The sequence below is a fragment of the Schistocerca americana genome, chromosome 3 (genome assembly GCF_021461395.2).
Source record: "Schistocerca americana isolate TAMUIC-IGC-003095 chromosome 3, iqSchAmer2.1, whole genome shotgun sequence".
In the NCBI taxonomy this organism is placed as follows: Eukaryota; Metazoa; Arthropoda; class Insecta; order Orthoptera; family Acrididae; genus Schistocerca; species Schistocerca americana.
This window is the reverse complement of record NC_060121.1, coordinates 405,795,698-405,813,868: the sequence shown is the minus strand read 5'-3', so window position 1 is coordinate 405,813,868 and position 18,171 is coordinate 405,795,698. Positions and strand designations below refer to the sequence as shown.

The 18,171-nt window shown below is 41.8% G+C and overlaps 1 protein-coding gene across 2 annotated transcripts in view; it reads left to right on the top strand.

The window, feature by feature from the left end:
• The window catches only part of LOC124606279 (F-box/LRR-repeat protein 2), a 730,587-nt gene that overhangs the window by 372,109 nt on the left and 340,307 nt on the right, over nt 1-18,171 (top strand). The gene's annotated exons all lie outside the window — the stretch shown is intronic.

Here is an 18,171-nt window from a genome sequence, read left to right as displayed (position 1 = left end):
GCATCTTGTAACTAAAAAAATTGGCTCTGAGCACTATGGGACTTAACTGCTGTGGTCATCAGTCCCCTGGAACTTAGAACTACTTAAACCTAACTAACCTAAGGACATCTCACACATCCATGCCCGAGGTCGGATTCGAACCTGCGACCATAGCAGTCGCGCGGTTCCAGACTGTAGCATCTTGTAACTGTACTGGCAATAAAACACACTCTTTGGTTCATCTTCCACGTAACATTAGCTGTGTGATTGTTCCAACTTAAGTTGCTCGCAGTTCTAATTCCTAACTATTTAGTCGAACTCACAGCCTTTAAATTTGTGTGCTTTGCCGTGTAATCGAAATTTAACGGATTTCTTCTCGTTCTCATCTGGATGACCTCACATTCTTCCTTACTGAGACACAATCGCCACTTTTCGCACCATTCAGATATCGAATCTAAGTCATTTTCCTATTGATTTTGATCTTCCGATGACTTTACTGTACGGTAAATCATCTGAAAACAATCTAAGGGCACTGGCCAGACTATCTCCTAAATCGTTTATGTAATATAGAAAGAGCAGAGGGTTTATAACACTTCCTTGGGGAATGCCGGATATCACTTCTGTTTTACTTGACTTCTGATTTGCTCGATGATTTTCTGTCGATTAGTACGAACTGTGGCCTTTCTGAGAGGAAATCTCGGATCCTGTCACACAACTGAAGCAGTATTCCATATGCGAGGAACGGTGTCAAAAACCTTCTCGAAATCTAGATGTGTGGGATCAATTCCGCTGTCGGTAGCACTCATTACTTCACGCGGATAAAGAGCTACTTGTTTGCCAAGAATGATATTTTCTGAAGCCATGCTCACTGTATCTCAATAAATCGTCACCTCCGAGATAATTTATAATGTTCGTTCACAGTGTATGTTTCAAAATGCTACTTTAAATCTACATTTGTGATATGGGTCTATAATTCAGCAGATTAGTCCTATTTCCTTTCTTGGGTATTGGTGTGACCGTTGCAGCTTTCCAGTCTTTAGGTACGGATCTTTCTTCAAGCGAGCGGTGGTATATGATTGCAAGTATGGGGCTATCGTATCAGCATAATCTGACAGGATTAAGACAAAGGCGGTTTTTCGTTGCGCCGAGATCTTTTCACGAAATCCCAATCACTAACTTTCTCTCTGAAGGTGAAAATATTTTATCGTCGCCGACCTACAAAGGGAGACTTGCCTTTATTAAGTGCTTTAAGCTGCTGCGCTACGCCAAGGATATCTACTTCTAAGACACTCCTGTTAGCAGTTGTTCTCGGTTGGAATTCTGGAATATCTGCTTCGACTACTTTGGTGAAACAATCTCACAAAACTGTTAAACAACTCCTCTTTAGTAGCGCTGTCATCGGTCATCCGTCTGTCATCCAGCACGCAGCAGCGACAAAGATACTTGAATCCATCTGTTATCTGCAGTCTGACTTCCCCCACCTCTTACATCGAATCAAAGATACTATCGACCTCTGGAGCACATTTCTTTTAGGGGCCTAAAGCCTTAGTGAGCCTTGACAAAGATATTTTGTCACAGTCACCATACGTATTACTGCTGTTGTCTCAAAGATAGTTGTGTGGCGACTATCGCGAGGTATCGATAGTCGTCTACTGCTGAGTAAAAAAGTGATGAACAAATTCCTTATAAATAACCAGTAATTTTGTTGTTTGTGTAAAAATGGGTCCGCCAGCCGTTTACAAGCTAATTGCGAATCTGTGTAAAGAACCACCACGGTTTCCAGTTTGAAATATTATCCTAGTTGGAAGAAATTTATTTGAGAAATAGAGTTTTCGATAAAGTCCCCTTCTAAATGAGTTCAAATTTCACTCGCACCCTTCGTTAACAAGATAGTGGGTGAGCACAAAAGAACTTAACACTTTTAAAAATTCAGAGAATCGAAACAGTGCAGTATTTTGCATACACGTTCACTAGGAGCCACACAGCAGAGTCTCCCTTTATGGCTCGTACGAACAATTTGAGGCGAAGGGGTGCATTCGTAAACAAAAGCTTGATCGCGTTATAGCAACATCCCAGTAAAGCCCACAGAAATCAATAAGCTGATCAAGTCGTGAGCGTCAGGTACAATAAGCACCCTTTTCCGAAATTCTGCGCTAGCTCTCTCTGGCGGCGGCAACTTCCAACAAACGAATTGTGCCCATACGTAAAAAAATAAGTTCCAGAGATATTATATTAACAGCTGAAGGTTTGAAGCGAATAAGTTGTACCGCTTCGTTTCTTCAAATTTCTGAAAGTGAAAATTTCTTTTGCACTCAACCTGTATACTTCTTTAGCACGCTACCCATCAGAATTTACTGTTTACATGTAGCTGCTGAGCGACGTGTTTGACGTGTCGTCCTCGGACTTGGATAGTTTATTATTATGGCTCGTTTTTTTTAAGTTTAATAACATCGATTTTAGTCCTTTACTTTTTTGGAATAGCCCTTATTATGTTTAAACAAACTATTGTAGTATTTTTGGAGTCTTTTAATGAAAAATACAATAAACACTGATATTAACATAGAACATTTTATTATATTTTTGACATGGTTATTCTAGTTCTTCGTTGAAAACAGACGGTTAAATATTCCTTTCATCGGCACTCGAAAAAATGGATAAACAATTGAGATATTTACTTCTGCAATACTTATTTTCTCTTTTATAATATTTTAATGAAAAGTATTTTACTGAAAAATCCTTTTCATGTATCACAAACTTGAGTTATGTACCTATCTATGACCACAATAAGTATCCTAAAGCTATAACTTACATGAAATTTTATAGCTTTTTCTCAGGCAATTTTCAGCAATCGATATTTGTTTCAAAAAACTCACGTCACTGAACTGTATTAACTGGTTTTTATTAGTCTACGGATTTCGGTTGTAAGCCATCATCTGGTACGAAAACATTTCATTTGTTATGAATATTGAAACACAAAGCATTGAATATTTTAATCCCCATGAAACACGTAATAAAAACTTAATTGTAACAATTACAAGTGCAGCAATCGTCCTATTCATCTGAGATGACGACAAGAAATACATTTGTGTTTGTTATTGTCTTCCCCTGTGCCACTGTACATAATTGATTTGTGTCCAAGAAATTGAAGAATGTGTTCTGATACCACAAAATTATGTCGTTTACTGCAACACCGGAAAAAATGATGAGGCAAATTAGGAAATAAATAATTTATGAGAAAATTCTAAATTCCACAGCAAGGAAACTACCACGCTCTAAGTACCAAGAAGAAAGTTTCTACAAGCTGATTCTTGCAGGGAAGAAAACGACAATCAGCCACTGATAAAATGCTATTTACATGCACAAATGCCGTCGTTAGCGGTTTTGAACCGATACGTTCATCTTCAGCGGCTATTCATGTTTACATTATATTTGTTGTTGTATACATTAGTTATACGCGGTTTTTTTTTCCAAGAAATGATGCAGACAACAACACCGTCGATGAAGCACCAGTGTGTTGGCTTCTCGTTCCAAGAGTTGGCTGATTTCACGCCATAAAATAACTGACTTTACTGTTTCCACAGCTCTGGACTTCTATTGGGATGGCTCGGGCTTCAAACCCTCTTCGTGTTTAGGAGAGTTTCTTCAAAAATGTCATATCTCGCCACAGGTTGGTCCAATTTCGACCGATGTGCCGTCTCCTATAACTTTCATGGCGACGGGAAGTTTAATGTTCCTTCTCAGAGAGCTTTTGGTTATGAGCAGCATTAGAATAACCAGGTGGCTCTCTCAGTATAGATATCATGATATCTAAGTTGGACTCAAAGTCCTTTAAGAGAAATGAAACCACTGTCAACGTAACTATGGAATAGATTTCAAAATGCTTCAAGGTTGCTTATGAATATGCACTCGTTTTTCGTGAATTTCCGTATTGTTTCGTGTCAATACGCTTTTCGGGATCATCCCACATTCTGATGACCATAGAGTACACATGTATGAGTATAACACGACTTTGACATACCGGTCGTGAATCTTCAGTTGACCCTTAAACTCGATCAGTTAAAAACGTAATGCCAATCTAACAAGCTTAAGGCTAGGTTTGCTCCATTTGAATTGGTGGTCTGTTTTGCCCAGCTAGGCGCAATGAAATCTAGCGTTATGCCTGTTAGGTTCCTTGTCGGTATTATGTTTTTAACTGATGAAGCTTAAGCTTCAGTTGACGATACACGGCTGGTATGTCAAAGTCGTGTTTACAAATGTACTCTATGAGATAATCCCGATACGCGTCATGACAATAAACACTAAAGAACTTCACAAAAATAAAAAAACAGTGAATGTTCATGGGCAACCTTACAGTAGCTGCTGGTAAACCTTTTGGGATGTGAGGTCGTGGTCCAAGAAACTCTTGTGTTCCTGACGTTTCGTCCAGGGCTGCGGTGGACATCCTCAGAGGCGCTCGTCCGCTGAGTATTGCTGACTGACCGGTTGGACGTCCGAGAGCGATATATATACTGTAGGAAAGGGGGCGTGGTCGAAGGAACACGTGATGAGCAGGGATAATCCTTGTCAAAGATAATTAACTAAGGATTACCGTCTTGTCAAAGATAATATTGTCTAGCGATTCTGCAGAGCTACTGTCCATATGTCGCTAAGTTTCATTGCCTCCTCTTTCGTATTAAAATTATCCTGATGCTTATATCCCGAAAAGTTTACCAGCAGGTGTCATCCGGTCGTGAAAGCCTTCATTCTACAACCTTACAGTATTTTAAAATCTGTTTCATGATATCTTTGGAGTTACAATTAATTTATTAATTTCCTACAACTTGACAATATGGGAAACAACGCATTACTTGTCTTACTAGCAGAAAGAACATCGTTTTAAATTTTGCAATTAATCTAGATTAGTAGCTCCAAATGTAAACATGTAGGAAAATACTGTGTGAACTGGACTTCCAACGACAAAATTTCAGAGGTTAGTCAGGTATATTTTCAGACGTGAGTGTTTTGGTATAAGAGCCCCACGGTCTTCAGTGGTTCGTTTCAGAGAAGTAATGTGATGATTATTTATTCTATTTGTTACCTCAATTACCTTTCTTTCTGTGAAGCAGCTTGTAATAAATTATGAAATCACGAAAACGTGCAGCACTAAACATTGAGTAGGTGCATAGGGACAGATGCAAAGGCACTGCGATGCTGTTGTCGTCCCTGCAGAAACAAATCATCATAGAGTTGTTATGCCGGTCTTCCGTTGCATTCAGTGAACTGATACACGAGATACGAATCGGTCAACTAAATATCATTAAACCGTTCCATAAGGTTTTAGGTATCAATGGTATCGTGAAACTAACACTGCCGGGAAAGAACCGAGCAATCCTCATTGCGGGTTTGAGGGAGGAGAGTAGACTGGGCCTTTCTGTTGGCAGCAGCTTCTTTCTTACTCCCGGCCTTACCCCGTCTCTTCACGGTGTCGACGTATTAATCTGCTGTTAGTCATAGAGGGTAGCCAGATGCCCTTCTTGTCACCACCCCTCTACCCCCAGGGACAGAATCTGTGTACTGCATCTGTCTGCGTCTAATGTTATCCGTGTGAACGTACGAGAATGTTTTCAAAATTTTTGCGAATCGTGTAACTGCAACGGGACGTGGATACCAGCCCAGTATTCACTTAGTCGGATGTGGGGAAGTGCCTAAAACCCTATGCAGGCTGACTGACACTCCGGCACACCGGCCCTCGTCTTTGATCCGTTGGGTCAGAGTAATGCTCTACCCTAACTACGGTTCTGTAGTTTCGGTATGCTGCATAAATGTCGTAGAAATTTTAGTATTATGGGAAGTATTGATAGCATTGGTATGCAAAGAAATAAATGAATGTGTGAGAGCAACTGGGAGCCTACGAATCCCCTTTGCTTTTTTTGTTTGTTTTGCACGCAATTAGAACCACACGTCGTTCAGTTTTAGTCCATTACGCATGTTATATCCGTACAGAATGTTCATTGCGTTTTATAAGTAATAAAAATTAGTTGCCCGCGTAAATTCTGTGCTTTTATGTAACCGAAGCAATTGCTTTCGTTTCAAGTACAGTTTGCATGCGCAGACATAAAAAATGTATGTAATTATTATTGTTATTTTGTGCTTAATAGAGCACTCTTCATCATAATCAAAGGCAAGAGTTTCCTGTTATTACTGATAGAACAAAAGTTGTTCCACAGAGTACAGAAGCGATGTTTGATGTGCTTCTGTTTTGTGGTGTTCTCTCAGTTTCATATTTTTTTGAGGAAATTGCATTTCCTAGCGCTGTATAGTAAATCTGTTTTTTTCTCATTTCTACTAAAACATCGCTTTATTTCTCATAAAAAATCAACAATTTTCGAATAAAACCTCGATTTAACATTAACAATTTCAGTTTTGCTAGTAATAATAAAGAAACACCATCCGAACAGGCCTTGAAGGCTCAATGGTACCGATCGGCCGCCATGTCATCATCAGCTCTTAGGCATCCCCAATGTTGATACAGACAGGCACGTGGTCAGCACACCGCTCTCTCAGCCGTTGTCAGTTTTCGCCAACGATGCCGATATTTCTCAATCTAGTAGTTTCTCCACGTGCCTCACAAGGGCTGAGTGAACCCCGGTTGCCAACAGCACTCTGCTGATCCGGGCAGTGACCCAACCAAGTGCTAGCCAAGCCTGAGAGCGCTTAACTTCGGTGATCTGCCGGGAAACGGAGTTACTACTACAGCAAGCCCGTTGGCTTTCCTATTAATAGTATTTATTTTTAAGTATGAGACACGAAGACAACAACGTAGAACAAAAATGTTCCATGGGTTTTGCAGCCCTTTCTTTGCCCTCACTCAGTTTCTAGACGGTCCACTGCTTCGGGTAGCAAGGGGAATCTAGTAAGACACTGATTGCACATGCAAACAAAGAGATCGAAATGAGGTGACGCCCGATAGGTATGCAACACATCTTATGTACAAGCAAAGCGGTTCCTTACTTAACTGACCAAGGCTACTAGAAAAACTACCGTAATCTACGCTTACGTACGACAGTCTACGGTAGCTTACGGTAGTTTTACAACTCTCTACTGGACGGATTCAGTTCGCGGCCGTTTCGCCTCTCTGGATCCCGGGACGATGTGCTAATGCTTGCGGCTATCTGGGTGGTTCAGCTAATAGCGTGAGCGAATGGGAAAAGTTTGTTTCCAAATAAGAGATACGGCGCATACCGTCGATATTTACTGTCGTGCAGATATTTTCAGTGGAGAATAAATACAAAGATGAAGAGGAAAGAAACCAAAAAAATGCAATTAGTCTGCAGCGAGCCACTGTCCATTCATCATCATCATCATTTAACATTGATTATGCCTTTCAGCGTTCAGTCTGGAGCGTAGTGCCCCTTATAAAATTCCCTATTCAGTGCTAACATTGGTGCCTCTTCTGATGTTAAGCCTATTACTTCAAAATCATTCTTAACCGAATCCAGGTACCTTCTCCTTGGTCTACCCCGAATCCTCCTACCCTCTACTGCTGAACCCATGAGTCTCTTGCGTAACCTTGCTTCTCCCATGCGTGTAACATAACCCCACCATCTAAGCCTGTTCGCCCTGACTGCTAAATATATAGAGTTCATTCCCAGTTTTTCTTTGATTTCCTCATTGTGGACACCCTCCTGCCATTGTTCCCATCTACTAGTACCTGCAATCATCCTAGCACTTACATATCCGTAACCTCAACCTTATTGATAAGGTAACCTGAATCCACCCAGGTTTCGCTCCCATACAACAAAGTTGGTCGAAAGATTGAACGGTGCACAGATAACTTGGTCTTGGTACTGACTTCCTTCTTGCAGAAGAGAGTAGATCGTAAGCGCTCACTGCATTAGCTTTGCTTCACCTCGCTGTCCATTACCTCAAAATATTCGAAAAATAGCAAAGAACAACTTCCTAAATTTTGTCACTCGAGTTCATGTTCATGTTGTACATTAATGTTTAATTAAATTTTTTTATTTATTATCTTTTTCCAAATGGTGTTTATTACACTGTGTGATTTTGTTAGCAGTAGCTCAAATGGTTCAAATGGCTCTGAGAACTATGGGTCTTAACATCTGAGGTCATCAGTCACCTAGAACTTAGAACTACTTAAACCCAACTAACCTAAGGACAGCACACACATCCAGGCCCGAGGCAGGATTCGAACCTGCGACCGTAGCAGCAACGTGGTTCCGGACTGAAGCGCTTAGAACCGCTCGGTCACAACGGCCGGCTCTCGCAGTAGCACTCGAGCGTGATGGAGAGCGTTAGTCACTCAGCAATATTTGGAAAGGCCGGACTGATGAATATCGAAGGACAGGATGCGAGTCGAGTGCAGAGCACGTGCACATTCCTCGAGATATGTGACGCTGAAGAGCGCGAGCAGTGGATTGGCGGCGCAGGTGGCGCTGTTGGGTGCCAGGCGGGAAAGAGGGACACAGTTGGCACACACACACAGCCGCGGCATCCGCGGCGCTTTTATTCGCGAACAAAGATGGGTAAATTAAGAGCGGCTGCGGCACTCGGCCTTGATTCCTGCCGCGGGAGATGGAAAGCGGCAAAAACCAACCAATAACACGAAGCTCGGGAGCAGCTGCAGAAACACTCGGAATTTACGAATTATTCAGTGTTGCAACAGAGGCGTAAATAGGGTGATTGAGGCCCAGGACAAACTTTGACTTTGCCACCTTCCACCCATGTCATACTGCCAAGAATTCACTTCCTATTTCTGATAAATCCTCATAACCATTTAGATCGACTGTTCGTTTATTGAAATCAACGCGACTTTACAAGGAAGTCAGAGGCACAAATTTTAATAACTGTATTTTGTATCTACATATGGATCTACATCTACACTCTGCGAACCACCGTGAAGTGCATGACAGAGGGTACGTCCAGCTGTATGGGCTATTGAAGCTTTTTCCCTTTCCATTCACGTACGAGGCGCGGGAAAGTGGTTGTTTAAATGCCTCTGTGCATGCTGTAATTAATCTAATGTTACCCTCATGATCCCTATACGTAGGGGGTTGTATTATATTCCTAGAGTCACCATTTAAAGGCGGTTCTTGAAACTGTTTTCGTAGACTTTCTCGGGGTACTTTCTGTCTATCTTCGAGAGTGTGCCACTTTAGTTCTTTCAACATCTCGGTGACATTCTCCCGAGAGTCAAACAAAACTGTGACCATTCGTACTGCCCTTCCCTGTTTACGTTCAATACCCCTCCCGGTTCCATTTGATATGGGTGCCACAGACTTGAGCAATATTCTAGGATGGGTCTCACGAGTGATATGTAACCGATCTCCTTTGTAGACTGACTGCATTTCCCTAACATTCTACCAAGAAACGGAAGTCTTCTCCCTGCTTTACTCACGACAGAGCCTCAGTGATTGTTCCACATCATGTCCCTACTAAATGTTACACCCAAGTATTTGTATTTTACAAATTCCAACTGTAAAGTACTGATATTATATTCATAGGGTACTACGTCTTTTTTTGTGAAGTGCACAACTTTACATTTTTGAACATTTAAAGCAATCTGCCAATTATTACACCACTTTCAAACCTTATCAAGATCTGACTGAATATTTGTATAACGTCGGTATTGCAGATAACTGCATCATCTGCGAAAAGTCTGAGGTTACTATTAATATTGTTCGCAAGTTACAGCAAGAACAGCAAGAGACCTAACACGTTTTCCTGGAGTATACATCTATCGATAACTCTCCGTCCAAGATAACATGCTGATTCGTCCTACAAAAAATTCCACAATCCAGTCACATATTTCATCTGTGTGCCATAGTGCAAAACAGGAATAGCACAAAGTCAATATTCTCATTGTCTGAAACAATATCGGGATACTTTTTTCTTTGCTGGTCTGTTCTGAGCCATAACAAACAAAAGAACAATGCAAAATAAAGTCTTTATACTTTAGTTGCGTTGGAGCTCTTAGCATAACGAGAATGGTCCCATCTAGTTACTGAGAACGAGAAAGAAGTGAGTCCATACCAGTGAAAGGAAGGTCTTACGGAACTATTGTCCTACACAGTCCAGTGAGAATCTCATCTTGATTCCCTTCATAAATCTGTTCCCCCTTCCCACGTTACAGCCTTCCACTTCGTCCTCTTCTTCTTCTTACGCTACCACTGATACTGCTACTGCTATCACCATTTCCTGTTCTTCGTTCTCTTACTTCGCCTTTCCGCTTCTCATTTTGCTTCACCCTTCTTCATTGTTTTCCCCCATGACAGAACTACGCCCTCACGGAATCGATGCCCAGAGCACTTGGCCCAACTGCCTGGGCCTGTATAAAGCAGGAAATTAATTCACAGATCTTTATCTCTCGAAGATTACCAGAACCACCTTTCATTACTTTAACATAGCCAAATATTTCACTTGACGGATGATTTTCCTGTTTTCCTGTTTCTTTGGTTTTTCCTTTCTTTTCTTCGTTCGCCGTGGCCCTCTTGTCATCAGGGACCCTGCGGTATTGTTCCACATGCCGTACTGTTACCGCTACATAGTTTCCTTAATTAAGGGCTGATCATTTTCTTTACATCCTCTAAGATAAGAGTACACAAATCGCGACGGGACGAATTTCTCAACAATATAGGGGCTCCTGCAGCGGCCGACGCCGTTACTTAGCAACAGTTTGATAGGAGACGGTCAGCGGGCAACACGAATATGTCCGCCCCCAGTCACAAAACTCTTCAGAAAACAGTGAAATGCAGCAACAGCACGCAGCAACGATAGCGGTCAGAAGGTAAGTCATCAACAGACATGTACGTTCTGCCACTTCGTAGCACCCAAAACATAGGCGTTAGATCGATTGCACCTTTCCGCGAACGCACAAAGTACATTCACAAAGACATACATGTGTAATAAATATGGAGACCTTCGACACGGCAGTTGTATGCAAAATAGCTCTATTTTGTGAAACCAGTCATGCAGACTGTTTATTACAGCTTATCTGAAGCAGTTTGTGCTGGAGAAACCTAAATTTTTTAAATATTGCAATTACACGGGAACTGGTAGTGCTACAAATTATTCATCCTTCTACGAAATTTCCGTGCCAAGTACGTTTCAGCATTAGCTCGTATACGCAATATCCAAGTCGAGTGTATCATCATGGCGTCTTGAAATACACGTTTCATTACCTATTTCACTCCCTTAGGGACTGAATTTCCAAAAGCAGTGAAACACGTATTTTTTTTATTTCTAAGAGAGAAGCCAAATACAAATGTTCATATATTTATCTTTGAAAGTGCTTTGATAATGAAATAATTTAGTAAAATGTTTCATCCCTACTTCACACCATTAAGGGTTGAATTTCCAAAATCATTTAAACACGATTTTTTTATTTCTAATCGAGAAGTCAAATACCAGTTTTTATAGATGTAACTTTAAAAATGTTTTAATAGTTTCTTTAATAATGATTTATCTTCAATAAAAACAATCACCAATTATTTTACTGCCTCAGTGAGTTTCCAAAAATGCTTAAACCGATTTTTGGTAGTTCCCACTGTGAAACCAAATACCAGTTTTCGTTGTTCTTGCTTCAAAATTGCCTTAATAGCATATTTTCAAAAAACGATTCATCCCCTATTTCATCCTCTTAAGAATGGAATTTCGAAATATTCCTTCTGAAACGATGCCCAAAATATAAGATAAACAGCCTCTCCAAATTTCAAGTTTCTATCCTTGTAGATTTGGGCTGGGTGGTGATGAGTTTGTGAGTCACCCATTTGGGACATTGGCTTTTATATAACAGAGATAATACGTTTTATAAGATTTCTTCGTGTATTAAGTTCTGCCTGTCAGGAAACAAAATTAGCCTTTAAATGATAGAAGTCTTAAAAATATGGGAGTTAACGGAATAAAGGAATCAAAAGCGGTTTGAAACTTTTGTTTCTTCTGATGTAGGCCTACATAAAAAAAGTGGACAATCTTTATCGTCTTTGTACCAGTGGAGTTGGTATTCTCAATCCTAGTAGAGTGCTGTCATATTTACATGCATTCTTGTCCCCCTTAGATCTGAATTAGTAGAGGTCTTTGGGTTTGTGTCGTTTGCATTAAATTGAAAGTACTCATGGAAGTTTTTAAATCCTATCATCGTAGCATACTGTAAACAAAAATTTTGTGGATGTAGTCAGCTGTTTAGAAATGCGGAAACGTTCCTTGATTAGCCTCTACAGCGCTTTCAACTACTAAATTTGGTGACTTGCTTTTTTATCCCGCCACTCACGACGGATTTTCCGCCACAGCATAAGTCGCAATCCTTGCTCGCATCTAGGCCCTTTCGTTTTATACATTCAATTAATTTATGCTCTAATCCTGAGTCAGATTTATCTTTGACTGGGGTAAATGATTCGCATATTAGGATTTCCCGAAATGAGAATGAAACTTCACAGATTGAGGGGGTATATCGTGATATATCAGTGATTAAAATATCGAGTCCGGTTTACGAAGAACTTGGCAATATGAGACCATGTATCTGTATGACGTTGTGTCCCCTCTGGCTTGAATCCATGCACTGCTTTGGTTGGCAATGGTATCAAAAAGCCGTTGCCGCGCGGATCGGCCGCGCCGTTTGAGGCACTATGTGACGGATTGCGCGGCTCCTCCCGCGGAGGTTCGAGTCCTCCCTCGGCAATGGGTGTGTGTGTTGTTCGTAGCATAAGTTAGTTTAAATAGTGTGTAAGTCTAGAGACCGATGACCTGAGCAATTTGGTCCCATAGGAATACGCACACGTTTGAACGTTTTGAAAAAGCCGTTGTATCCTCTATCGAGGCAAGCCGACCTGCAACTCTTGTAATCGGTCCTCGATATTGTGGATACTGGTACTGGGACAGAGATGACGTCCGAACTGGTCCCACAGACGCTTTCTGACCGCAGGAGTACCTCAGTATCATGCAGATAATTCACAGAGACACGTGCCAAGTGTGGGCGACATTTTCCTGTTGAAACATGGCAACGTGATACTATCACATGAGACGTAACACATGAGGACACAAGCTGTCTGTGTCGTAACGTTCCGGCGTCTGACTTCCATTGAAGGAAGATTATTGTTAATGAAGTAAAAGATCCACACAGTGGACACCAAATGAAAAAGCTACTCCTTATGTTTCTGATCTAGACTGCCATTAAAATGCGAAGGAACTGTTAATCAGAACTCAGGGAGAAGTTGTAGTCTAATTCGAAATCGATTTACTGAGCTTAAACAAGACAAGACAACAAAATTATTAAAGAATCATCATACAAAAAATATTTATTTAACAAAAGCCTTACTAAAATGGGATCTATGGTGGGCAAAGCATCTGCTGGGGATCGACACACGACACTAACCAGAACACTACTCACTTTATCTCACTTCATACACGTGAATCCAGGTTATGGCATCAAACTACGCGACCACCAAGCATCTATATTCTACCATACAAAAAAAGTAAAAATATGATTCGAAAGAACAGGGTGCTGAGAAATAGATATTATAGCCCTACGTCTCAGCAGTGAATACTTTACCATCCTACTGGTCAAGGCGGCACGCTACGATGCATTCAGCGACTGAAGTCATGGATGGCGGAAATCTGTTATTAAATGCGCGTTCCCGAAAAATGCAAGTACGCGGTCTCGCATTTGATTAATTCAGAATGCAGGTACTTCCTTAAGAGCCTCTGAAACCCCGACGTATTCCAGTGTGCAGGTGGACCCATTTGCTGGTCTTCCAAACCAATTTGACTCCGTACCACGACTGTGCGTGTCGGAATACGTGAAATGGTTAGACGGCCGACTCAAGACAAATAAGTACACCCACACGTCACTCGTTGTGACCGTGATGATATAAGCAGTACCTCTGACGGTTCAGAAGGCGACTGGCACAGGCTCTAAGTCGCGCCCTAGCAAAGGACACAAGTCTCACTGTGTAGGTAGAGACCTGCAGTTCTTTACTAGCGAAGCGCCAGTACAAGAGACTTGTACAAGAGTGCCAATCTCCCTTTCTCCCCGTTTCCTCGTCAGCTCGGTTCCTAAAGCAGATTTCTCTTTTTTGACACAAGCCAATCACGAGCTGGAGCCCGGCATTCTAAGCTCAGTGAATGTTCTTTGCACTGCAAACCGATTTCACCAATCAGAGACTTTAAAGTTAATTGGTAGAAAACGGAAAAAAATCCAGCATCACTACCTCTTTCCCACACGTTTGCCATGTCTTTTGCTAACACAATACAGGGTGGAAGCACAGCCCTCCATAAACAGCTTGTTATCTCCCCTGTTGTGTCTATTTCAAAGTTTGCAAAGAACGGCCATAAACTCGCATTGACAAAACATGTTTTGAAACAGAGTCTGCACGTCTGGGCGCCAGTTTTCCTGTCCCACGGACATTTGCGGAACGTTTATATTTCTTTTGGTGGCTTGCTCGCTAACAAGGCCTACAATGCGCTGTCGGCGACTTTTCGGCGCTAGGCCGTATACCTGGACGTCTGGCGCCAAAGCTTAATGTGTTTCTGCACAGTGCGACCATGGCACGGCCCGTCTGGAAATGTCTCCTCACCATGCTCCAGAAAAAACGCCCTTTGTCGTCCAACCAACGCCGTGCTTTTACTGCAGTCGTTTAAGTCGGCACCCTGTTCGTTTGAACGCAAGTAAAGCTTACTGTATTTCTTTCCCTAGAGCATGCAAACAAGACCATAAGCTGCTGCCCACCATTTCATCACAATGTATGAAGTCAAATCGCCGTAGATCGTATTCCCTACTCCAAATCAGAAGTGAGAGTGCCCTGCAATCTTTCACCATCACTGGCTACCAGTCACTACCTACAAGCCATACCCAATGGCTCCCCACATGATGCTGGGAGTGAAACTGCTGTACCTCTTTAAGACACATGAAGAGTGGCACCTGTCTACAGGTCGCTGCCATACACACTCATGATGGTCATCCATGGTAATGCAGAACCACGATTCATTGCTGAATACAATGCGGCACCATTCATTCAATAGTTCAAGTTTCCCAGTCACAGTACAACTCCAGACACAGCCACTTGTGTATTTGGGGTGTCTGGTCTTTCAGAGGAGTCCGAAAGAATGGTCACCATTTTGATCCTGCACCCAGTATGAATTAAGGCACAAAGTGGCTGAAGACATTAGCTGCCAGTGGGTGTGATTTGAAGAAGCCATGAGTGTTGAGGCTAATGAGCAGGGGCGCTGAGTATGGATGGCTAAGCGGTGAGCGCATATGCCCGGTAAGCAGAACACCCAATTTCGAATTCCGATCTGGCACAAATTTTCAACTTTCCCCAATGACAGCCACTTCTGTTGTGTTAAAGCAATCCGTAGATGGTCAATAAAATTGCCCATATTACCTGGATGTCCAAAAATACACTGAAGCGATGAAGAAATTGGTATAGGCATGTGTGCTAAAAAAAATGGTTCAAATGGCTCTAGTCACTATGGGACTTAACATCTGAAGTCATCAGTCCCATAGACTTAGAACTACATAAACCTAACTAACCTAAGGACATCACACACATCCATGCCCGAGGCAGGATTCGAACCTGCGACCGCAGCAGCAGCGCGTTTCCAGACTAAAGCGCCTAGAACGGCTCGGCCACAGCGGCCGGATGCGTATTGAAACACAGAGATATGTAAACAGACAGAATACGGCGCTGCGGCCGGCAACGCCTATATAAGACGACAAGAGTCTGGTGCAGTAATTAGATCGGTTACTGCTGCTACAATGGCAGGTTACCAAGATTTAAGTGTGTTTGAACTTGGTGTTACAGTCGGCGCACGAGCGATGGGATACAGTATCTCCGAGGTAGCGATGAAGTGGGGATTTTCCCATACGACCGTTTCACGAATGTACAGCAAATATCAGGAATCTGGTAAAAAATCAAATCTCAGACATCACTGCGGCCGGAAAACGGTCCTTCAAGAATAGGATCAACGACGACTGAAGAGAATCGTTCAACGTGACAAAAATGCAACCCTTTCGCAAACTGCTGCAGATTTCAGTGCTGGGCCATCAACAAATGTCAGCGTGCGAACCACTCAACGAAACATCATCGATATGGGCTTTCGGAGCAGAGTGCCCACTCGTGTATCCTTGATGACTGCACGACAAAATTTTACGCCTCGCCTGGGCCCGTCAGCACAGACATTGAACTGTTTATGAGTGCAAACATGTTGCCTGGTGGGACGAGTCTCTTTTCAGATTATACTGAGCGGATGGACGTGTACGTGTATGGAGACAGCCTCATGAATCCATGGACCCTGCATGTCAGCAGGGGACCCTTCGAGCTGATGGACGCTCTGTAATGGTGTGGAGCGTGTGCAGTCTGAGTGATATGGGACTCCTGATACATTTAGATACGCAGGTACACGAAACCGCACTCTCCATCCCAAACTTCCCTGACCTTAGTGGTACTAGAGCAGTATACTGCTGTGGGCATGCTTCCACCATCACTACCCCAGCTGTCTTTCGTAGGATCTTCTGAATATTACTTTCGTGAAATTTGAGTTTCTCTTAACGTATAAAATGTTCAGATAACTTACAGGAATGCAGGCCAGTGACGTCTTCGATAGCCCGCAGTATTTCGACTGGTGCACGCCCTGTCATTTTCCAGGCCAAATGCAACAAGAGAGGGCTGGCAAGTAAATCTCAAATCTCGGTATGTGGGGAATATGCCGTAAGACGACACACCGTCAACACAACGGAAAATGACTAATGCCAGAATTTACCGATAGCGAATATTAATTATTAACAGGTAACATAGCATTAACTGTGATTCCTCTGTTGTGTGACCAGGGAGAGAGCAGTTCAGACAACAGAGGGGTAGGGTTAACGCTACGTCACCTGTTGGTAATAAGTATTCACTGTCGATAGCTCCTGGCATTTGTTATCTTTGGTTGTGTGGTGGCGCTAGTGTGAACGACGTGTTGTATTTCGGCATATGCCCCACATACCGAGGCTGCATTCCTGTAAGTTATCTGAACATTTTATACAAACTTGAGTTTCACAAAACTAATATGTCGTCCCATTATCGACTGCTTCTTAAGGTCTGCTACTGTTTAGATACAAACAATTGTTGGTGCACTGGTTCAGTGACTTATTTTTATTCTAATACCAGTGCGCGTTTCGGTGGTTATGCAATACTCTCCAGGTGGATTACAGTATTTTACACAGTAGAATTTGTTTGTGATACACACATGTGTTGTCTAGTTTGCAGACACTGTAGCAGGGGGGTTATGTGTTGGCTTCCATTGTTGGATAAACATAGCGTTATTTAAAGCACAAAATAATGTATACACTTTTCTGTACTTACTGCATATCTGGGCAAATGCATTTGCTGTATGCTGACATAGAGAACTCTACGTGTTTGTCACTACACACTTCTCGATGCTGCAATATTTACAGGTCTTACTGCTGTTTGAAGTTTGCTTCCACAAGGAGTCTGGTAATATGGCTAAAGTTGCATCAAAGATAGGAAGATAAATTAATGTTACGAAGTCTTACTTCTACATAATAGTACAGTATTGTGAAGACACACACACACACACACACAAACACACACACACACACACACACACACACACACACACACACACACACACACACACATATATATATGTATATATATATATATATATATATATATATATATATATATATATATATATATATATATATATATATATGAAAAACTTTTAGAAAATTGATCGAACTGGGATCAGGTTTTTCATTTTATATTTGTTGTCCTACCTGCTTGTTGTGTATGAAACTGTCATGTCAGGTCCATCTTATGGCCTTTCTGCAATTTATGCAGTATTTTTAGGCATAAATTAAATATACTGACTGCGGTATGCAGTATATGCAGCTTCCACATACTTAGAGAAAATTGTATAACTCCTTTTAGTGCTTTAAATGACGCTAACGTTTCTCCACCAGTGCGAAAATGAACTTTCTGCCACAGCGCTGCCTGCAAATACCCAACATATATGTGTATCACAAATTCTACAGTGTAAAAGTACCATGTAACACCTGAAGGTTATGACATAATAATCGAAACGCATGGTGGTTTTAGAATAAAAACAAAAGTGGCTGAAACAGTTTACCAATAACTGTTTGGTTTTAAGATCGAAAATGTTCTCACTGTTATAACTTCCTTGCATGCTACGTGT